This window comes from Amblyomma americanum, chromosome 2 (assembly GCF_052857255.1).
Source record: "Amblyomma americanum isolate KBUSLIRL-KWMA chromosome 2, ASM5285725v1, whole genome shotgun sequence".
In the NCBI taxonomy this organism is placed as follows: domain Eukaryota; kingdom Metazoa; phylum Arthropoda; class Arachnida; order Ixodida; family Ixodidae; genus Amblyomma; species Amblyomma americanum.
The window spans coordinates 209,101,376-209,118,547 of NC_135498.1; the positions used below are offsets into that span (position 1 = coordinate 209,101,376).

At 49.2% G+C, this 17,172-nt stretch overlaps 1 long non-coding RNA gene across 1 annotated transcript; it reads left to right on the forward strand.

Moving 5' to 3' along the window:
- Positions 1–254: 254 nt before the first annotated feature.
- On the forward strand, positions 255–9,309 carry LOC144119438 (uncharacterized). The gene is made up of 3 exons (XR_013312368.1): positions 255–308; positions 8,494–8,571; positions 9,177–9,309. It is a non-coding gene; the product is annotated as an uncharacterized LOC144119438 (long non-coding RNA).
- Positions 9,310–17,172: the final 7,863 nt, after the last annotated feature.

Here is a 17,172-nt window from a genome sequence, read left to right on the forward strand (position 1 = left end):
TAGGCACCTGTACGGCGTCGATGTTTGTTTTTCTTTTCTGGTATTTTGTAGCTGACGTACCTACGTTTGGTTTTCTTAATATAGTCGTGTTATGCAGCATGTATCAACCCCCCCCCCCCTACCCACCATCACCATCACCAAATCCATCACCGCTTTAATGCCCTAAATGCGCTGTAGGTGAGGAAAATAAATAAACAATCGTTGAAGTTCTTTTTAACGCATAAAAAGTGACATTAAACGATTTAAATTTGCAGGGCACTTACGAATTGGCAACGGCAGAGGAAAAGAAGAAGCTAGAAGAAATTGTGGTGAGCAAAGGAAAAGAACCTAGTGGGGAATTTTAGAGAATTTTATTGCTTTAATAAATGTTCAATATTAGCAAAATTTCTCACCAATGTTTAGTAACTTATTGTCGCGTTCATAATGTTCGCACTCATTTCCTTGAAATTTCGACGCAATAAGAAATGTGTAAAAGATTACTGTGTTAAATTCTACTAAGCATTTTTCCACACGTAATTAATATCTGCGGGCTTCATCCTGCCGTTATCATTATCAAAACCGAAGCGTAATTGTTTTAAGAGCGTTAGCTCCTACTACTTATGGTTGTCAAGGAGGCGCGTTTGTCTGCAATGAAGGTCAAATTGATTAAAATAGTTACCACGTGACCACAGTGTATCAGATAGGAACAATATATATATATATATATATATATATATATATATATATATATATATATATATATATATATATATATATATATATATATATATATATATATATATATATATATATATATATATAATGCCAAGGACCTGGCTCGAGCTACCTGCGCGCTAAGCCGTGACGAGGACGAAGTGGTCGCGTTCGCGTGAGGCGCGCTCGAGCTGGCTCTGTTCTGGGCGATTAAAAAACCTCGGCCGTTCTGCGGTCCCCCTCTCCGTCTACGACTGTTCTCCGTCTGGCCTGTGACACCTGGTGGAGGTGCTGGGTTTGTTAGGAGGCATGATAGGTTGCAACATGCCAGGCGGTTTCAGAGGCGGCGTCTTCCTACGCTGGCACTCACGGCAGGTCCGAATATATCGCTTCACACATGAGGCAAGGTTGGGCCAATAGTAGTTCTGCCGCACTCTGGCAAGTGTGCGCGTGAATCCAAGGTGCCCAGAGGTCGGCTCGTCGTGGCAGGCGAGGAGGATCTCGTGGCGGAGGGCGGCTGGTATAACCAGAAGGTAACTCTTACCACTGGAGGCGGAGTTTTTCTTATACAACACTCCGCCTCGAAGACATAGGGATGGCAGCCTACGAGCCAGGTGGGAGGGTATCGAGGGATGGTGACCTTCTAGATGCTCCATGAGCAGCTTCAACTCGTCGTCCGCACGTTGTTGTGCGATGATGTCGGACGACGTGACTGCACCAAGGAATGCTTTGTCTTCTGCGTTACCTTCGTAAGGTTGCACGGGTGAACGCGACAAGCTGTCAGCGTCGGTGTGCTTGCGACCAGACTTGTAGATGATCGTGAAGTCAAATTCCTGTAAACGTAATGCCCAACGTGCTAGGCGGCGACATGGGTCCTTGAAGTTTGTCAACCAGCACAATGAGTGGTGGTCAGTAATAACCTTGAACTGCCTGCCATACAGATAGGGGCGGAACTTTGTGATGGCCCATACTACGGCCAAACATTCCTTCTCAGTTGTAGAGTAGTTACACTCTGCACGGGAAAGTGCACGGCTAGCATAAGCGATTACTTTTTCGACACCGTTCGGACGCTGGACGAGAACCGCTCCAAGACCGACGTTGCTGGCGTCCGTGTGAATTTCAGTGGCGGCATCATCGTCAAAATGGGCTAGTACTGGTGGTGATTGTAGCCGACGTCGTAGATCGTCAAAAGCAGTTTGCTGCTCGGCACGCCACAAAAATGGCTCCTCATCTCGTGTCAAGCGCGTCAGAGGACTGGCCAGCTTAGCAAAGTTTTTTATGAAACGTCGGTAGTACGAACAAAGGCCTAGAAATCGTCGGACGGCTTTTTTATCAGTGGGAACCGGGAAGTCCGCGACGGCAGAAACTTTGTCAGGGTCTGGCCGGATGCCCTCGGAGCTGACGACATGCCCGAGAAACTTCAATTCAGTAAATCCAAAATGGCATTTTTGCGGCTTTAGAGTAAGATGAGCTGATCGGACGGCTTCTAACACCACTCTGAGCCGCTGCAAATGTTCCGAAAACGTTGTTGAAAAAATGATTACATCATCCAGGTATACTAGACATGTTTGCCATTTAAGGCCGGTGAGAACGGTATCCATCATTCGCTGGAACGTTGCTGGAGCACAGCAGAGTCCGAAGGGGAGCACACGAAATTCATAGAGGCCGTCCGGGGTGATAAAGGCGGTTTTCTCCCGGTCCCTCTCATCAACTTCTATTTGCCAATATCCGCTGCGCAGATCTACCGAAGAAAAGTATTTTGCTTGGCGCAGTCTGTCGAGCGAATAATCTATACGAGGTAGCGGATAGACATCTTTTTTTGTTACGCTGTTAAGTTTTCTGTAATCCACACAGAAGCGCAGCGTGCCATCCTTCTTTCTTACGAGAACGACAGGAGACGACCAGGGACTATTCGATGGCTGGATTATGCCGTCATTGAGCATCTCCTTCACTTGCGTTTGGATGGCCTCCCGCTCTCGGGGAGATACGCGATAAGGCTGTTGATGTATTGGGCGCGCGCCATCGTGCGTGACTATCCGATGCTTAGTGATGGGCGTCTGACGTACCTTAGACGACGAGGTAAAGCATCCTAAAACTGCAGCAACAATTCTTGCAATTGCTGCCTTTCTGCGGGCGGGAGGTCCTCGTTTATGTGAACGGCGCGTACTGCCTCTTCGTCAACTTCACCAGGCGTGTCTTCTAGGCATGCGAAACACTCAGCCACCTCTTGGACGGGGTCGACGTGGGCGATGGCTGTGCCATCAAATAAATGGCGGTGTTCATTACTGAAATTGGTCACGAGGACTTCAGTGCGACCGTCAGATAGAAAGGCGAGCCCTCTTGCTACGCAAACACCCATGGTGAGCAAAAGAGAGACATTTGGCTCAACAACACGTTGTCCGCAATGTGGCGCGTCGCAAGTGACCCTAGCCAGAATACTCGCCCGTGGAGGCACCGTTACGGCATCGTCGGATATACGCAGTGCGGCTCTGCAATTCTCGGGGGCGGGTTTGGTGGCAGCGAGTTCAGTTGAAAATGTAACCAATCGATTTCGAAGGTCTATAGTCGCACCATTTTCTCGAAGAAAGTCGAGACCGAGAATGACGTCTCGTGAGCATTGGGTATTCTCGGCTGATGCTCCATCCTTCCTCGGAGAGCCGAAGCACAAGCCCGGTGCCTCTTGTGCGAACCCCCGTCCATCGTGTCAGCCGCAGGCTCCGCGGCTTGTCTCCAGAATTCGGACTCCAGCCTCAAGAGAGCGCACCCATGGCTACGACCACGGCAGCAAGGTCAGACAGCGCCCCGTTCATACCTGCTTCTTTTGTGAGCCTGGAAAATCCCCGGATCCCGAAGCCCTTTCACGGCGGATACTCGGAGGACGCCCAAGACTGGCTTGATTAGTTCGAGCGCGTTGCGCGTTTCAACGGCTGGGACGACAGTGCTAAGATCCGGAACGTTTACTTCAGCTTAGAAGACGCCGCTCGGATCTGGTACAAAAACCGCGAGACGAGTCTAACGACGTGGCAGGACTTTCGTCGCCAGCTGTTGGAGACTTACACCAGCAGCGATCGCCGTGAACAGGCCGAGCGTGAATTGACCGCTCGCATTCAGCTACCAAACGAGAACGTAGCGATGTACGTGGAGGAAGTGACGCGCCTCTGCAACCGAGCGGACCCGACCATGACGGAAGAGAAAAAGCTCAGACACCTGATGAGAGGCGTGAAAGAGCAATTGTTCTGCGGTCTTGTGCGAAGCCCGCCCAGAACAGTCGCCGAGTTCCTCTCCGAGGCTGTGCTCATGGAGAGGGCGCTCCAGCAACGGTACAATTTCTACGACCGGCAGCTAAACCCTATCTCGGCTCTACACCCCCTGGATGCTGCTTCGGGGGCCAATACAAGCTCCCTTCGGGACATCGTGCGTTCTGTGGTCCGTGAGGAGCTGCAGAAACTTCAGGGGATTTTTCCTGTGGACTCTCTGACTAGCGCCATTCGGGAGGAAGTTCAGCAGGCGCTCAGATCGCCCGTCGCTCCAGTAGAGCCGCCACCACAGCCAGCTGCTTGGCCGCCAGCGACGTATGCGGACGTGCTGCGCCGTCCTGCGCCGGTTCCCTGCGCGCCACCGTATGCCCCTTCGGTAGTCGCAGTACATGCCGAGCAGCCGGTTCCCTACTGGCAAGCTCGAGGACAGGCGCCGAGGAAGACCGATATTTGGCGTGCGCCAGACCGACGTCCCCTGTGTTACCATTGTGGCGAGGCCGGTCACATCTTCCGGCGGTGTCCATATCGGCCTCTGGGATTGCGAGGCTTGTCTGCGGGTAGTCCCCGTCCGCGGCATGCCGAACAGCCTCAGGAGTTTGACGAATACGTCACCCGCCGGCGTGGTTCACCACCTCCTCCGCGCCGAACGTCCCGATCGCCCTCACCTCGCCATCCGTCGCCTCATCAGTCCGGTTATGGACCTGGTGCACAGCGTGGGTCCTCGAGCCCGCACCGGGAAAACTAGAACAGGCGACCTTTGGAGGCGAGGCCGCCGAACGCCGTATTGCCGAAAAGCTTCCACCGACGAGCCGACCTCTGGGCACCTTGGATTCACGCGCACACTTGCCAGAGTGCGGTAGAACTACTATTGGCCCAACCTTGCCTCATGTGTGAAGCGATATATTCGGACCTGCCGTGAGTGCCAGCGTAGGAAGACGCCGCCTCTGAAACCGCCTGGCATGTTGCAACCTATCATGCCTCCTAACATACCCAGCACCTCCACCAGATGTCACAGGCCAGACGGAGAACAGTCGTAGACGTAAAGGGGGACCGCAGAACGGCCGAGGTATTATTCAGGTGTTCTGTGAGCCCATTTGTTTGGGGATGGTATGCTGTCGTTGTTCGATGGCTGGTGTGACTCAGCTCAAAGATGTCGTGGACAAGCTGAGCTGTAAATGCCTTCCCTCGGTCTGTGATGACGACGGACGGAGCGCCGTGTCGAAGCACTATTGCACGCATAAAGAAGTGCGCAACTTCGAACGCTGTGCCTTGAGGGAGAGCCTGCGTTTCGGCGTAACGCGTCAGGTAATCGGTTGCAACAGCTATCCATAATGCCACGGACCTGGCTCGAGCTACCTGCGCGCTGAGCCGTGACGAGGACGAAGTGGTCGCGTTCGCGTGAGGCGCGCTCGAGCTGGCTCTGTTCTGGGCGATTAAAAAATCTCGGCCGTTCTGCGGTCCCCCTCTACGTCTACGACTGTTCTCCGTCTGGCCTGTGACAATATATATATATATATATATATATATATATATATATATATATATATATATATATATATATATATTCTAGTGAATTATGATGAACGCGCCTTACGTTGCCTGCATGGCAGACGAAAAAGTTATAGAAGATGGGCCGGCGCGCGGCTCAAGATCTCTGCCTGTGTAGACTAACTGCGCTTCTGCTGCCGCCCGGTCGGCTGTATGCGAACTGTATCGACGGGCTCACTAGTGCAACAACGTCCTATGTAGCCATGTAGCTGGTGAAATTTTCGCCAGGCAGCTGCGGTCGGCTTCGCAGTCGTTGTTCCGCGCGCGGCTTGCGAACCGCAAGCCTGCCGAATACGTCAGAAAAATTGGTCTTGATGGCTGACCCCGTGCTGATGTCGGCTTCGTGGTTTCGGAGCCATAGGCTCGCTGTGTCTTAAAGATGAATAAAGACGTTACTGAATTTCAGTGCATCACTCCACTTGCTATGGATGCTCACAAGCTCGTAGGACGCCAACCAATCTTCGACGTCATGGCCACGTCGTTGCCGCTGAAGACAGTGGGATCACGCTGGAGCAGTGCTCCAGCCCACAGAATGGTCGGGGTGGGTGGGGCAGAACTGGGCACGGAGTCCTCAGTCAGGCATGGTGGTCGGCGGGAGAATACGGCTGCGAAGGTCCAGGGCGTCAGATGACCGTCAGCTCCACCAAATGAAATAGGGTTCGTGCACCAGTGAACCCGGCCATGCCGTTCACAAAACGCTGAGCGGGATGCAGCAGAAGTGCAGTTTACACAGCCAGAGATCAGGAGCCACGCGCCGGCACTTCGTCTTTAACTGCTTCGTCTGCCATGCAAGAAACATACCCGCGTTCATCATAGTTCATGCGCCTTCATCATAATTCACTACAATATATTGCTTATATATGCCATATATCGGCCATCGGAGTGGGACGGCCCCCCTCCTCCCTGGGACGACTATTTATATATAATTGTGGTGCCACGCATTTTACGCAGAATGTTCGAAATGGTGTCAAATGACTGCATATTCCGGAGGCTAAAAGTACTAACTGAGGTAAAGGCCACAATATCTGTGCGATTCGCAAGGACGACTTTTCTGCCCCTAAACCGTGCATTCCGAGGACCATCAGACGGCCATCACGACCGAACCATTTGTCGCAGAGTGTTCTGGATTGTGTCAGCAAATTCATCGTTTTCTATTGCACATGTGTATAAATATTATTGACTGGTACACGTAGGAAATATATCCAGATATAGCGAATGTAGCTGTAAATTGGAATAGTCGTGAAAAATTCATAAATGGCACTGCTTGGGCCACCAAAGTTACATGTCTTCTAATGTTTGCTGAGCACACCAATGTAAACACCTGAAGCTCCCGTAGCTAGCGCTCTTAAGTCGAACACTGAGGCAGTGTTGTCGAAGAAGTTTTTTTAATCAATGGAAAAACTAAAGGTCAGCCCAGAGTAGACGACAGATTATGATCGCTGCCGGCTTTTGCCAGATTAAGTTCTAATTTATCCTTTGGGAAACAGGCCGTCAATAAGTACTGTAAGGGCTAAGCATATCATTAAAGGGTGAAACACCAACTAGTACAGCTTTGTGTTTGCAATTTCGAGTGCGACTGAGGTGATATCTGACTTCTTTGTTGCAACGGGCGCAGAATTGTAATTTTTTTCTCGTTCACGCTCCGGTGGACAATTTGTGGCTAGCGTTTGGGTTCGCATCGCATTAAGAAGTCCCTCAGATTTGCTGGAGATGAAAACAGCTCCAACCGCAAAGAGGTTTTCAGGTCTTCAGGTCAACCATGTGTACAGAAAGATTTCTTTTCAGTTTCAAGATGGGATGAGGGCGGAATCAAAGAGGGAACGTGTCACGCGCGTTTCCGAGTTCACTTTCGCTCTCATAGCTAAGCGTCCTCCTAAACCGTGCAGTTTTCGAGTCACGTGCCAGATGGTGAAAATGTGTTGTGCACAGTGCTGAGCGTAATCCTGTTTTCTATTTTTTTAAAACCTGTGCGGCTATTGCTCATAGCCAAATGCAAATCTGTAATTCTGGCAACGCGCCTAAATAGTTAAAAACAAACTGCTCGAAATTTTTAATCAGAAAATTATTACGATTCGCCTCGTCTTTGACGTTTGCCCGTACAGGTGTTACTATGCCGTAAAAGCCACCTATCTTGCTCAAGAAACCTATTTCGAACCACAACTTGGAGGGCTTCCCGCACACAATCTTCTGTCGTTGCTGAACGCACCTTTTGTGATTTCTGTTTCAGGTATTGCATCTGAGCGTTCTTCCCTCCTTTTGTGTTGCCTCATGCTTAGCGGCCAAAATTCGCACTTAACTTTGGAACGTTTGCTGCTCCTTCCTAACATGAGATAAACGTAATGAGTAGATGAGGAATGAGTGAAAACCTATCGGGGCGCTCTGCTGGGAGCTGGGATGTGCCTCGAGGAAAACAAGCGCCGTTGACGTGCACGAAAGAATCATCGAATTGTTCAAAGGCGCACGCGCATCATAAGGAATGGCCGATTAACTGATCGTATATCAGGAACAGATTCCACTGAATTGCATTTCAAAGAATTTCTACAACCAGCAGCACAACTTGTGATTCAAGATCATCGAGGTCGAATGGAATGTTAGAATGAGGTCCACAAAACTAATAGAACTCTGTTGCAATAAAACAAAACCATTTCCTTGTTAATGGGACCGGTAATCTCCAGAAATAGACAATAGTACGATTTAAAGAAAAGCAGAAGGCGCTCACTGTTTATTGATTTTGTTCCTTCGGTCAAATTCTGCAGTAAGTATCATTGCACAATATGAAAAAGATTATTTATTACATGAAAATCTCATTCCATACTTCAGCTGGCTTAGTAGGAAGCCCCCAGGGTTAGTCTTAGTTCATAACGGCAATTATAACTACGGGAAAGAAGAAAAACGTCGAATGTGTGCGGCGCGATTCGTTTTTGCTATCGCTTTCTCTGCAGCATGTCAATTTGAGAGTTTTTTCAAATGACTATCTGTCTTTCTCTTGTTGCAGATCTGCGGAGCTTCTTGCGCCACTGACGTTACAACTGGAAAATTCCTCGTTAGCCACGTGTTGCGGCACCTCGGTTAGGTAGGATGCGGCGGTTTCTTTATCGAAGCTCGAAATCTTCACTTAGCTAACTAGTCTGTAAAAAAAATTAGGAAGAAGGTTCATGGAGGCAGGTTAGGAGATCGGAGAGGCCTAGAATACTTACATTCACTAATATACTTGTGAAAACTATCCCTAACATGCTTCTAGAATTCTGAATAGTACGCACTAAAAGTTTTCTTTCCGTGCCATCAATTAAATGCCGTCCCCTAAAAAGCGACATAAATGGTAAATGTTTTCTCAAAATTATCGGTGGAGTAATACTCTTTCCGAAAACGGGTGCTTTTACGAGATGCTTTTCAGCGATGTTTTAAAATGGCGCTCGTCTAGATTGAGTCCAAAAGAAGATACGGGCCAGTATAAGAGACAGTCAGCTCTTACAGGTGTTATCTAGACGCAGTCCCTTGTATATGGTGCGTGCATGTAGATTTGCTCTGAGAACGAGAGAACGATTTTTATTAAACTAAAAGCTTTTAACGCGCACGTCAGTCAGTGCAGTTGGTGAGCTTTCATTTCGAGGCAGCTCCAGTACTGTGCATACCAGCCCTTCTTCATCTGTACTTTGACCATCCTCCTCTCCTCCACAGAGTGCACGATGCACGGACAAAATGACCTTTTGGATGTACTCCAGGAGAGATTCTAAGGCCGGTCAAATCGCTGAAGACTGAATAGTAGCCCGTGCCGAAGTGGTATCTGCCAGCTATGGGGCCTCAGTGAGCGTACACCATGCGAGAGGTTTATATTCTGCCCTTTCGTCAAATAAATATGTTGGTTTGCAAGCATCGATGTCCGTTGGATTTGATATATTTCCCTCTAAAAATCAATAGTTAGATGTTAATTATACTGTTACAGATAGATTTGATTGATTTAAAGAGGAATGCCGGGAGAACTAGGGGCAACAGAGCAGGCAGCCAAGAGAACGTCAAGTTTAGTTTTCTTTTCGTCGAAAACAAAGGGGTGAGGACTAAAAGCTGTGAAAGACAACTTGACAAGACCCTGGCCCCCTACAATAATTGGAAGAGCAACAGCTAGGAGGAAGATTAGTTTGGAAACACGTGCACAATTTTATACATCAATGAATTTCATAATATTACTTTTGTCCGTATGAAAATTATACTCGCAGCAAAGCACACACACTGAAAAGAGACATCCTAAAAACTCAGTCTTAAAATGGGAAATACATCAAGATAACGTCCTAACTACAAAGCAACACTAGGTTCACAACAGTTGTTTGCGGCAAAAAAGACCAATTTAGCGATTTGACTCTTAAACTTGATCGAATCTAGTTGCATGCAACTTATTCAGTAGTTTCGGTACACTGTAGCATAATGATTGAGTGTATGAATGCGTGCGAGGCACTGAAACAAGATATTTTTCTTTGTGTCGGATTTGGCGGTCTCGGATATTTTCTTTTAATTCGGCACGGCTTACGATAATACTTACATTAGATTTCATGAAATATTTATAAGCTACGATTATATTGTAATTAAAAAATGAGAACACAGAGAGGACATTATATTCTAAGAAAAGCTCTTTCGTTGGATGAGAGTAGGACACATCCGCGACATACCGTAATGCTATTTTCTGCAACAAGTGCAATTTGGATAAGTTGGTTACCCCTGTGGTGCACCAGGCTAAGCTGCAGTACTGTAAGAGCGGTAGCACAACTGCGTTATATAACAAGAGATTTATTTTAGATGACAGCAAGTATCTTGTTCAGGCCATGGCGCCAGCTGCTGATGCAACTTTCGAATGTAAGTAATCTATGTGGTCGTTGCATGTAAGGTGCCTTGAAAAGACCACTCCGAGTACTTTCACAGAGTTAACAATTTCAACTTTTTTTGTTCCCTAGCGTGCGCTCAAGGCATCCGGAAGTTCATTCCCTTTTTGAGTGTATAGAACTGGTTTTGTTTTGCTTGTGCTTATTTTTAAATGGTTTGCTTTCACCCAAGCATCCAAGTCTACAAGGGCCATATTTGCTCGCTCCTCTACATCTGGTTGCGTACTTCCGGTTACGAAAATGGTGGGGTCGTCCGCATAGGAATTAAATTTTACGTCCTGAGTGCAGTGTGTCATATCATTATATAAATAAAGAAGAGTAGCGGTCTGAGTATGCTTCCCTGTGGCATCCCGGTATGTACGGATTGCAAAGAAGATTTATTGTTATTGATTTTGACATATTGTGTCCTGTTGCTAAGGTATGATGTAAGAAGCGCATGTGGTGTTCCACGAACGCCGTATCAGTGCAATCTTAAAAGAAGGATAGTGTGATTGACAAGATCAAATGCCTCAGAAAAAATCGACAAGATGCCCAGTACCATATGTTTCTTGGTGAATGCTTCAATGATAAATTCTTTTTGAGTTAAAAGTGCTGTTTCTGTTGATAGATGCTTCCTGAAACCATGTTGATAATCAAGCAGAATATTATGACGCGAAAAAACGATCCCATTTTCGTGTGTGTTATTTTTCCATACCTTTATAAAATTCTGGTAGTATCGAGATTGGTTGATAGTTGACGAAAAGACTACGATCTCTAGATTTAAATGTAGGAACGACACGTGCAGTCTGCATTGCTTGGGGAAATACGCCCATGAACAAAATCAAGTTATGTATGAAAGTAATGACTGGACAAATTATGCCAGGAACGTGCTTCACATGGAGCACCTGCATGCCACATATATCCTCGGATTTTCTATTTTTTATGGACTTAATAAAAAGGCATACTTCTGTGCAGACCGTCGGAGAAACGAACAGTGAATGGCATATAGCAGTCTGACAGAGGAATTGTTAAGCATCGGATGTAATGTTTGCACTGGAGTAATCACTGTGACCGGCCTGCTGTCCGAAAAAACTATTTAAGGCGTCAGCTTATTGGCTGTCATTTAGCCGTTTCCCTTCATGTATAAGTGCATCGGGTATAACTCCTTTTATAACTGGCACTAAAAGGTGCATTCTGGCACCTTTTAGTGCCATAATGCATCAGTAAGTCCAGTTTTCGCCAGTCTTCAGCCTCAACTCTTCTACCACGGTTGTTTTGTAGCACGTGACAATTTCCCCGGTGGCAGAAGAAGCTGGTCCTCGAGGCAGTAAGGGTGGCCGACGGTGGCAACGTTTGAGACTGGCCACACGGGCTACTTGGGTGTGTTACGTGGAGCGAGAAGGGCAAGATAGTGTCCAGAAAAAAGCGCGGCATCCTGACGTAGCAGGTAGAAAGGGGAACGCCTTGTAACATCATGCTTCGTGGTGTTTTATCCGTAGGTGGCGAAAGCTAAAACGGCATCCCAGTTCCGGTGATCCAATGCAAACATACATGGCACGTAGGTGAGGGTGCGGCTTGTGCGCTCTGTAAGACCGTTGGTGATTTGGGCGGTGGCAGCGAGCGAGTGCGAACGCAGACAGATTGGCCCCCGCCTTCGTAAATGTTTTCGGTCAGCTTTTTGTGTCACCTATCGCTGAAATGCACGCAATTCGACACGGTTTCTACTGAGCACTTCCTTCGGTGAGTAACCCTTGTGCAAAAATCGTGGAACTTTTTGTGTAGAGCACGCCGCGGCGACACAAGGCGCAGGTAGGGTTAGGCCTAACCCGACGAAGAGGGGCAATATGGCCGAAGTAGAAAAGGTGGTAGGAGAGGAAATCTCCGAAAAAGAAGCCAACAGCCCAGGCTGGACGACAGCGTTAGGCAAGAACAAGACAGCTCGGCAAGAAACGCCAAATTTCAACGAGCAAGAAATCCCACGTGGGCTCGAAGGGTGGCTGCCGCAGGGCTGCCCCGCAAAGCATTGTTGTGATCGGAGTCCCCGACAGCGGGAACAGACGAGCCCGGCAGGCGCCATCGAACTATGTTTGACCAAAGGTGCTGTCGTCCTGAGAAGAGGATTAGGAACGGCTCCTGGCGACGGTGAGCTGTGACGAAAGGCCTCTCATCCCTTCGTCCGGAGTATGGAATGCGGCATTTCTCCCGAACTGCGGCCTCACGTGGACCGGCAGAAAGAACCGAACAAAGGCGCCGGACCCGCCTCGCTCGCTTGCACTTGCGCAGCCAGACAAAGCGGGGGCGGACACGGCTGATTCATCTTACCCTCTGGAATGCCCGGGGCCGTCAGGACGCATCTTTCCACGGAGGGGATCACCGCCTACAAAGCCAACAACCTTATGCACATGGTCAACCCGTCGGAAACCACATTCCAGGACGCCTCTTTCCCACGGAGGGGATCACCGCCTGCTAAGCCAACGACCTTATGCACCTGGTCAACCGGTCGGAAACAGCATTCCAGGACCTCAAGGCGCCAGGATTCCTTATCTCCTGTGCACGTGTTTGTGGGGGCGGAGCGGTCACGGGGTTAAGGAAGAGACTATGAAGAGTGTGTCTGCCCATTGGACGCTTGATCAGCCACCTGTTTCCCTAGCTGGGTGCCTAGGGAATATCCACTGTATTTAAGCCGCGATTTGGCTGGTTTCACGGCACTTCATCTCTGACTTTTGGTCTCCCTGCTTCTCTTGTAAATCATCATCATCATCATCATCATCATCAGCCTTACTACACCCACTGCAGGGCAAAGGCCTCTCCCATGTCTCTCCAATTAACCCTATCCTTTGCCAGCTGCATCCACCCTTTGCCTGCAAACTTCTTAATCTCATCCGCCCATCTAACCTTCTGCCGCCCCCTGCTACGCTTACTTTCTCTTGGAACCCACTCCGTTACCCTTAAAGACCAGCGGTTATCTTGCCTTCGGATCACATGCCCTGCCCAAGCCCATTTCTTTCTCTTGATTTCGACTAGGATGTCATTAACCCGTGTTTGTTCCCTCACCCACTCTGCCCGCTTCCGATCTCTTAACGTTACACCTATCATTTTTCTTTCCATGGCTCGCTGCGTTGTCCTTAACTTAAGCTGAACTCTTTTCGTTACCCTCCACGTTTCTGCCCCGTAGGTGAGTACCGGTAAGATTATGCTGTTGTACACTTTCTTCTTGAGGGAAATTGGTAAACTGCCACTCATGATCTGCGAGAATTTGCCATATGCGCTTCACCCCATTCTTATCCTTCTAGTTATCTCCCTCTCATGATCCGGATCAGCTGTCACTACCTGCTCTAAGTAGACGTATTCCGGCACAATTTCTAGGCTCTCGCTGCCAATTGTGAACTGTTGTTCCCTTGCTAGACTGTTGAACATTACCTTGGTTTTCTGCATGTTAATTTTTAGACCCATCGATCTGCTCTGCCTGTCTAACTTGTTGATCATGATTTGCAGTTCACCTCCTGAGTGACTCAGCAAGGCAATGTCATCAGCAAATCTCAGATTATTTATGTATTCTCCATTTATTCTTATTTCCAACTGTTCCCAATTCAGGCGTCGAAATTCAATTCAGGCTTCTCTTGTAAATATATAAATAAACCTTCAAGTTTACCAACCCTCCTGAAGGCTTCCCGCCCTCGTCTGCAGAGTTCATCGTCATGCGGTGAAGACCTCGGTCCCGATACCCAAGCATATCAACTGGTTGGCAGCGGTGGGATGGTCTGCGCCTGGTCCTGACTCTGGTATGGTAAGCGCGCGGTCTTTCTCTTGGAGCATTGCCAGGTTTTACAACTTTGGAAGATTGTTAGCCTAGGTAATCGAAGGTTGGTATAAGGGGCAGCCGGGGCTCCTCTGACCACGTGAGTAGAGACTTACCGTTGCATAAATAGCCATGGACTGGAAGAAGCTGCGCAAACCAGACCTAGTTCTCGTATGCGGGGAATTGGGAATTGATTTTGGGTCGATCCGTAGAAAGCCTGAATTGATTAGGGCAATTGAGGATTTCGGCGCGGACGAGGAGGAGATAGTAGAATGTTGGGAGCTAATTAAGGAGGAGTTGGAGAAGGAAAGCGAACAAAAGAAGTGAGAGGATGAACAAAAGAAGCGAGAGGATGAAGAAAAAAGTAAGCGCGAAGAGCACGAAAGAAAGCGCGAAGAGCAGGAAAGGGAGCATGAAAGAGAGATCGAGAAAAAACGGCTCGATCTACAGATAGCTCAGGCTGCACAGGCAGAACGCAATAGGCTAGAGGTGCCGAACACAGTGGCAAGCCAGGCAGCATCAAAAATAAAAATAAAGGACCTCTTGCAACCGTACAAACTTGGAGAGGACATAGGGCTCTTTCTCGTGAACTTTGAGCGGGCATGTGAAAGTTGCGAGTTCCCGACCCAGTCTTGGCCGCAGAAACTTCTGACCATTCTTCCATGTGAGGCGGCCCAAGTACTCGCTCGTCTGGCAAAAGAAGAGACGGCAGACTATACTAAAATAAAGGCAGCACTCCTAAAAAAGTATCGCCTGTCCGCAGAGGCCTTTCGGCGCCGCTTCAGGGAAGCCAGAAAACAGCCTAACCAGTCATTTCCGGATTTTGCGTATAACCTTAAGGCAGACCTGAAGGAATGGCTAAAGGGAGAACAGGCTTACGGAACTCACGATAAAGTAATAGAGGTGATCAGCCTGGAGCAGTTTTTTGGCTCTTTGAGGGAAGAAATGCGCGTGTGGGTGCAGGACAGGCCGGGAAATAAAACCCTAGAAAGTGCAGCAGGGCTGGCCGAAGAGTTCCATGCCAAGCGCGTAGCAGAGGGTGCGCGTGCCCCCGTAAGCCCCAAAGTAGAAAAAAAATTTCCACCGATCCAGACAGGAGGGGCAGCAAGCCGCAACTGGGAGCGAAACGAGGGCCACAAAGCAGAATCAAGCAACCACACAAAGGGGGCGACCGAAAAAGAGAGGGATAAGGCTTTTGAAGCCAGAAAGAAACCAGTGTGTTTCCGTTGTCACGAGCCCGGTCACTTCGCCCGCTCTTGCAGGAAGCAGGAAATCGTTCTCTCCTTGGTGGAGGCGGGCGATGAGAACATGCGCTTGCTAGAGCCATACCTGAAAGACATGCAGGTTAATGGAAAACCGTGCCGGGTTCTGAGGGACTCCGCGGTCACCATAGACGTAATCCACCCCACGTACGTGAACGGAGCTTTTACTGGGGAATGTGCAGGGATTAGGCAGGTGGCCGAAGAGAATAGCGCATGCTTGCCGATCGCACGAGTTAGAATAGAGGGCCCGTTTGGCGTTCTGGAAATGGAGGCAGCGGTATCACGGAATCTGCCGGAAAAATTTCCGCACCTCTTTTCAAATCGGTCGGAGCAGATGCTCCAGGAAGAGGGTCGTAGTTTTGGCGATCGAACAGTCCAGGCGCTCACTCGTGCGAAGGCTCGCGAGATTGCAGCTGAAGTAAATCGTAGGAAGAACGAAGGCTCTCCCATGACTGGTCAGGCAGGGGCAAACCCAGGAGGCGATGCTTCTGAGACGAGCGGAGAGGCTCGCGGCAGGAACAGATGCGACGCCGAGTGCAAGGAACCAGTCTCTGAGCCGCAGGGCGACTCAGGGGGGGGGGGGGGGGGGGTCGGGTCAAATGTCGCGCAGCCACGCTTGAAACCCTTTTTGGATCTGGCCAAATTCGATAGAGACATGATTGCAGCCGAGCAGGCGGCGGACGTTACACTTCGCGATTTATCCAGCTGGACAAGCGAAGAAAGTGTAGCAATGAAAAACATTACGATCCGTAACCGTTCCGGAGTGTTGTATCGATATTACAAGGACTCAAAGGGGGTCCAGTTTGATCAGCTCGTGGTGCCGCAGAAATACCGCGCAGGCATCCTTAAATTGTGCCATGGTGCGGGTTGGTCTTGCCACCTTGGAGTGAAGAAAACTAAAGCTATGCTTCTACATGAGTTTTATTGGCCTGGCTGCTTCAGGGATGTCGAGCAGTTTGTAAACTCCTGCGACACCTGTCAGCGTGTCGGAAAGCCAGGGGATTTGAGGAAGGCTCCGATGAAGCTAGTGCCCGTGATTAGCGAACCCCTCCGTCGTTTGGTGGTGGACGTAGTCGGTCCTCTACCAGTGACTCAGTCGGGCTACCGCTACATACTAACTATGATCTGTCCGGCGACCAAGTTCCCCGAGGCAGTTCCGCTCAAGGAGGTGGACTCGGTGGGCATTGTTGACGGGCTGTAGTCGACATTTTCCCGCGTTGGCTTTCCGGCTGAGTTACAAAGCGATCAGGGAAGCGTTTTCACGAGCGCACTGACTACTACCTTCCAGGAAAAATGGGGAATACGCAAAGTTCATAGCTCGGCCAGGCACCCTCAGAGTAACAGCGTCGAAGCGTGGCATTCGGTTTTGAAGCGCGTGCTAAGAGCTATGTGCTATGAGCATCATAAGGACTGGGAAGCTTGCCTGCCAGCAACGATATTCGCGCTCCGCTCGGTGCCGCATGAGGCCACGGGCTTCAGTCCGGCGGAGCTGGTGTACAGGCGATCGCTGAGATCCCCCCTTCGGATGTTAAGAGAGGCCTGGGAGGGAACCGGCGACGATCCTACCGTGGTGGAGTAAGTGCTGAGCTTGCTTAATCGGCTTCACTCGTGTCAGGAGATGGTAGCGAATAACATAAAGTCCGCTCAGCAAATAGCAAAGCGGTACTATGACTGAAACGCGCGCCAGCGTACGTTTGCTGTAGGTGACAACGTGCTGATTTTAGCTACTTCACGGGCAAACAAACTCGCTGTTCAGTGGGAAG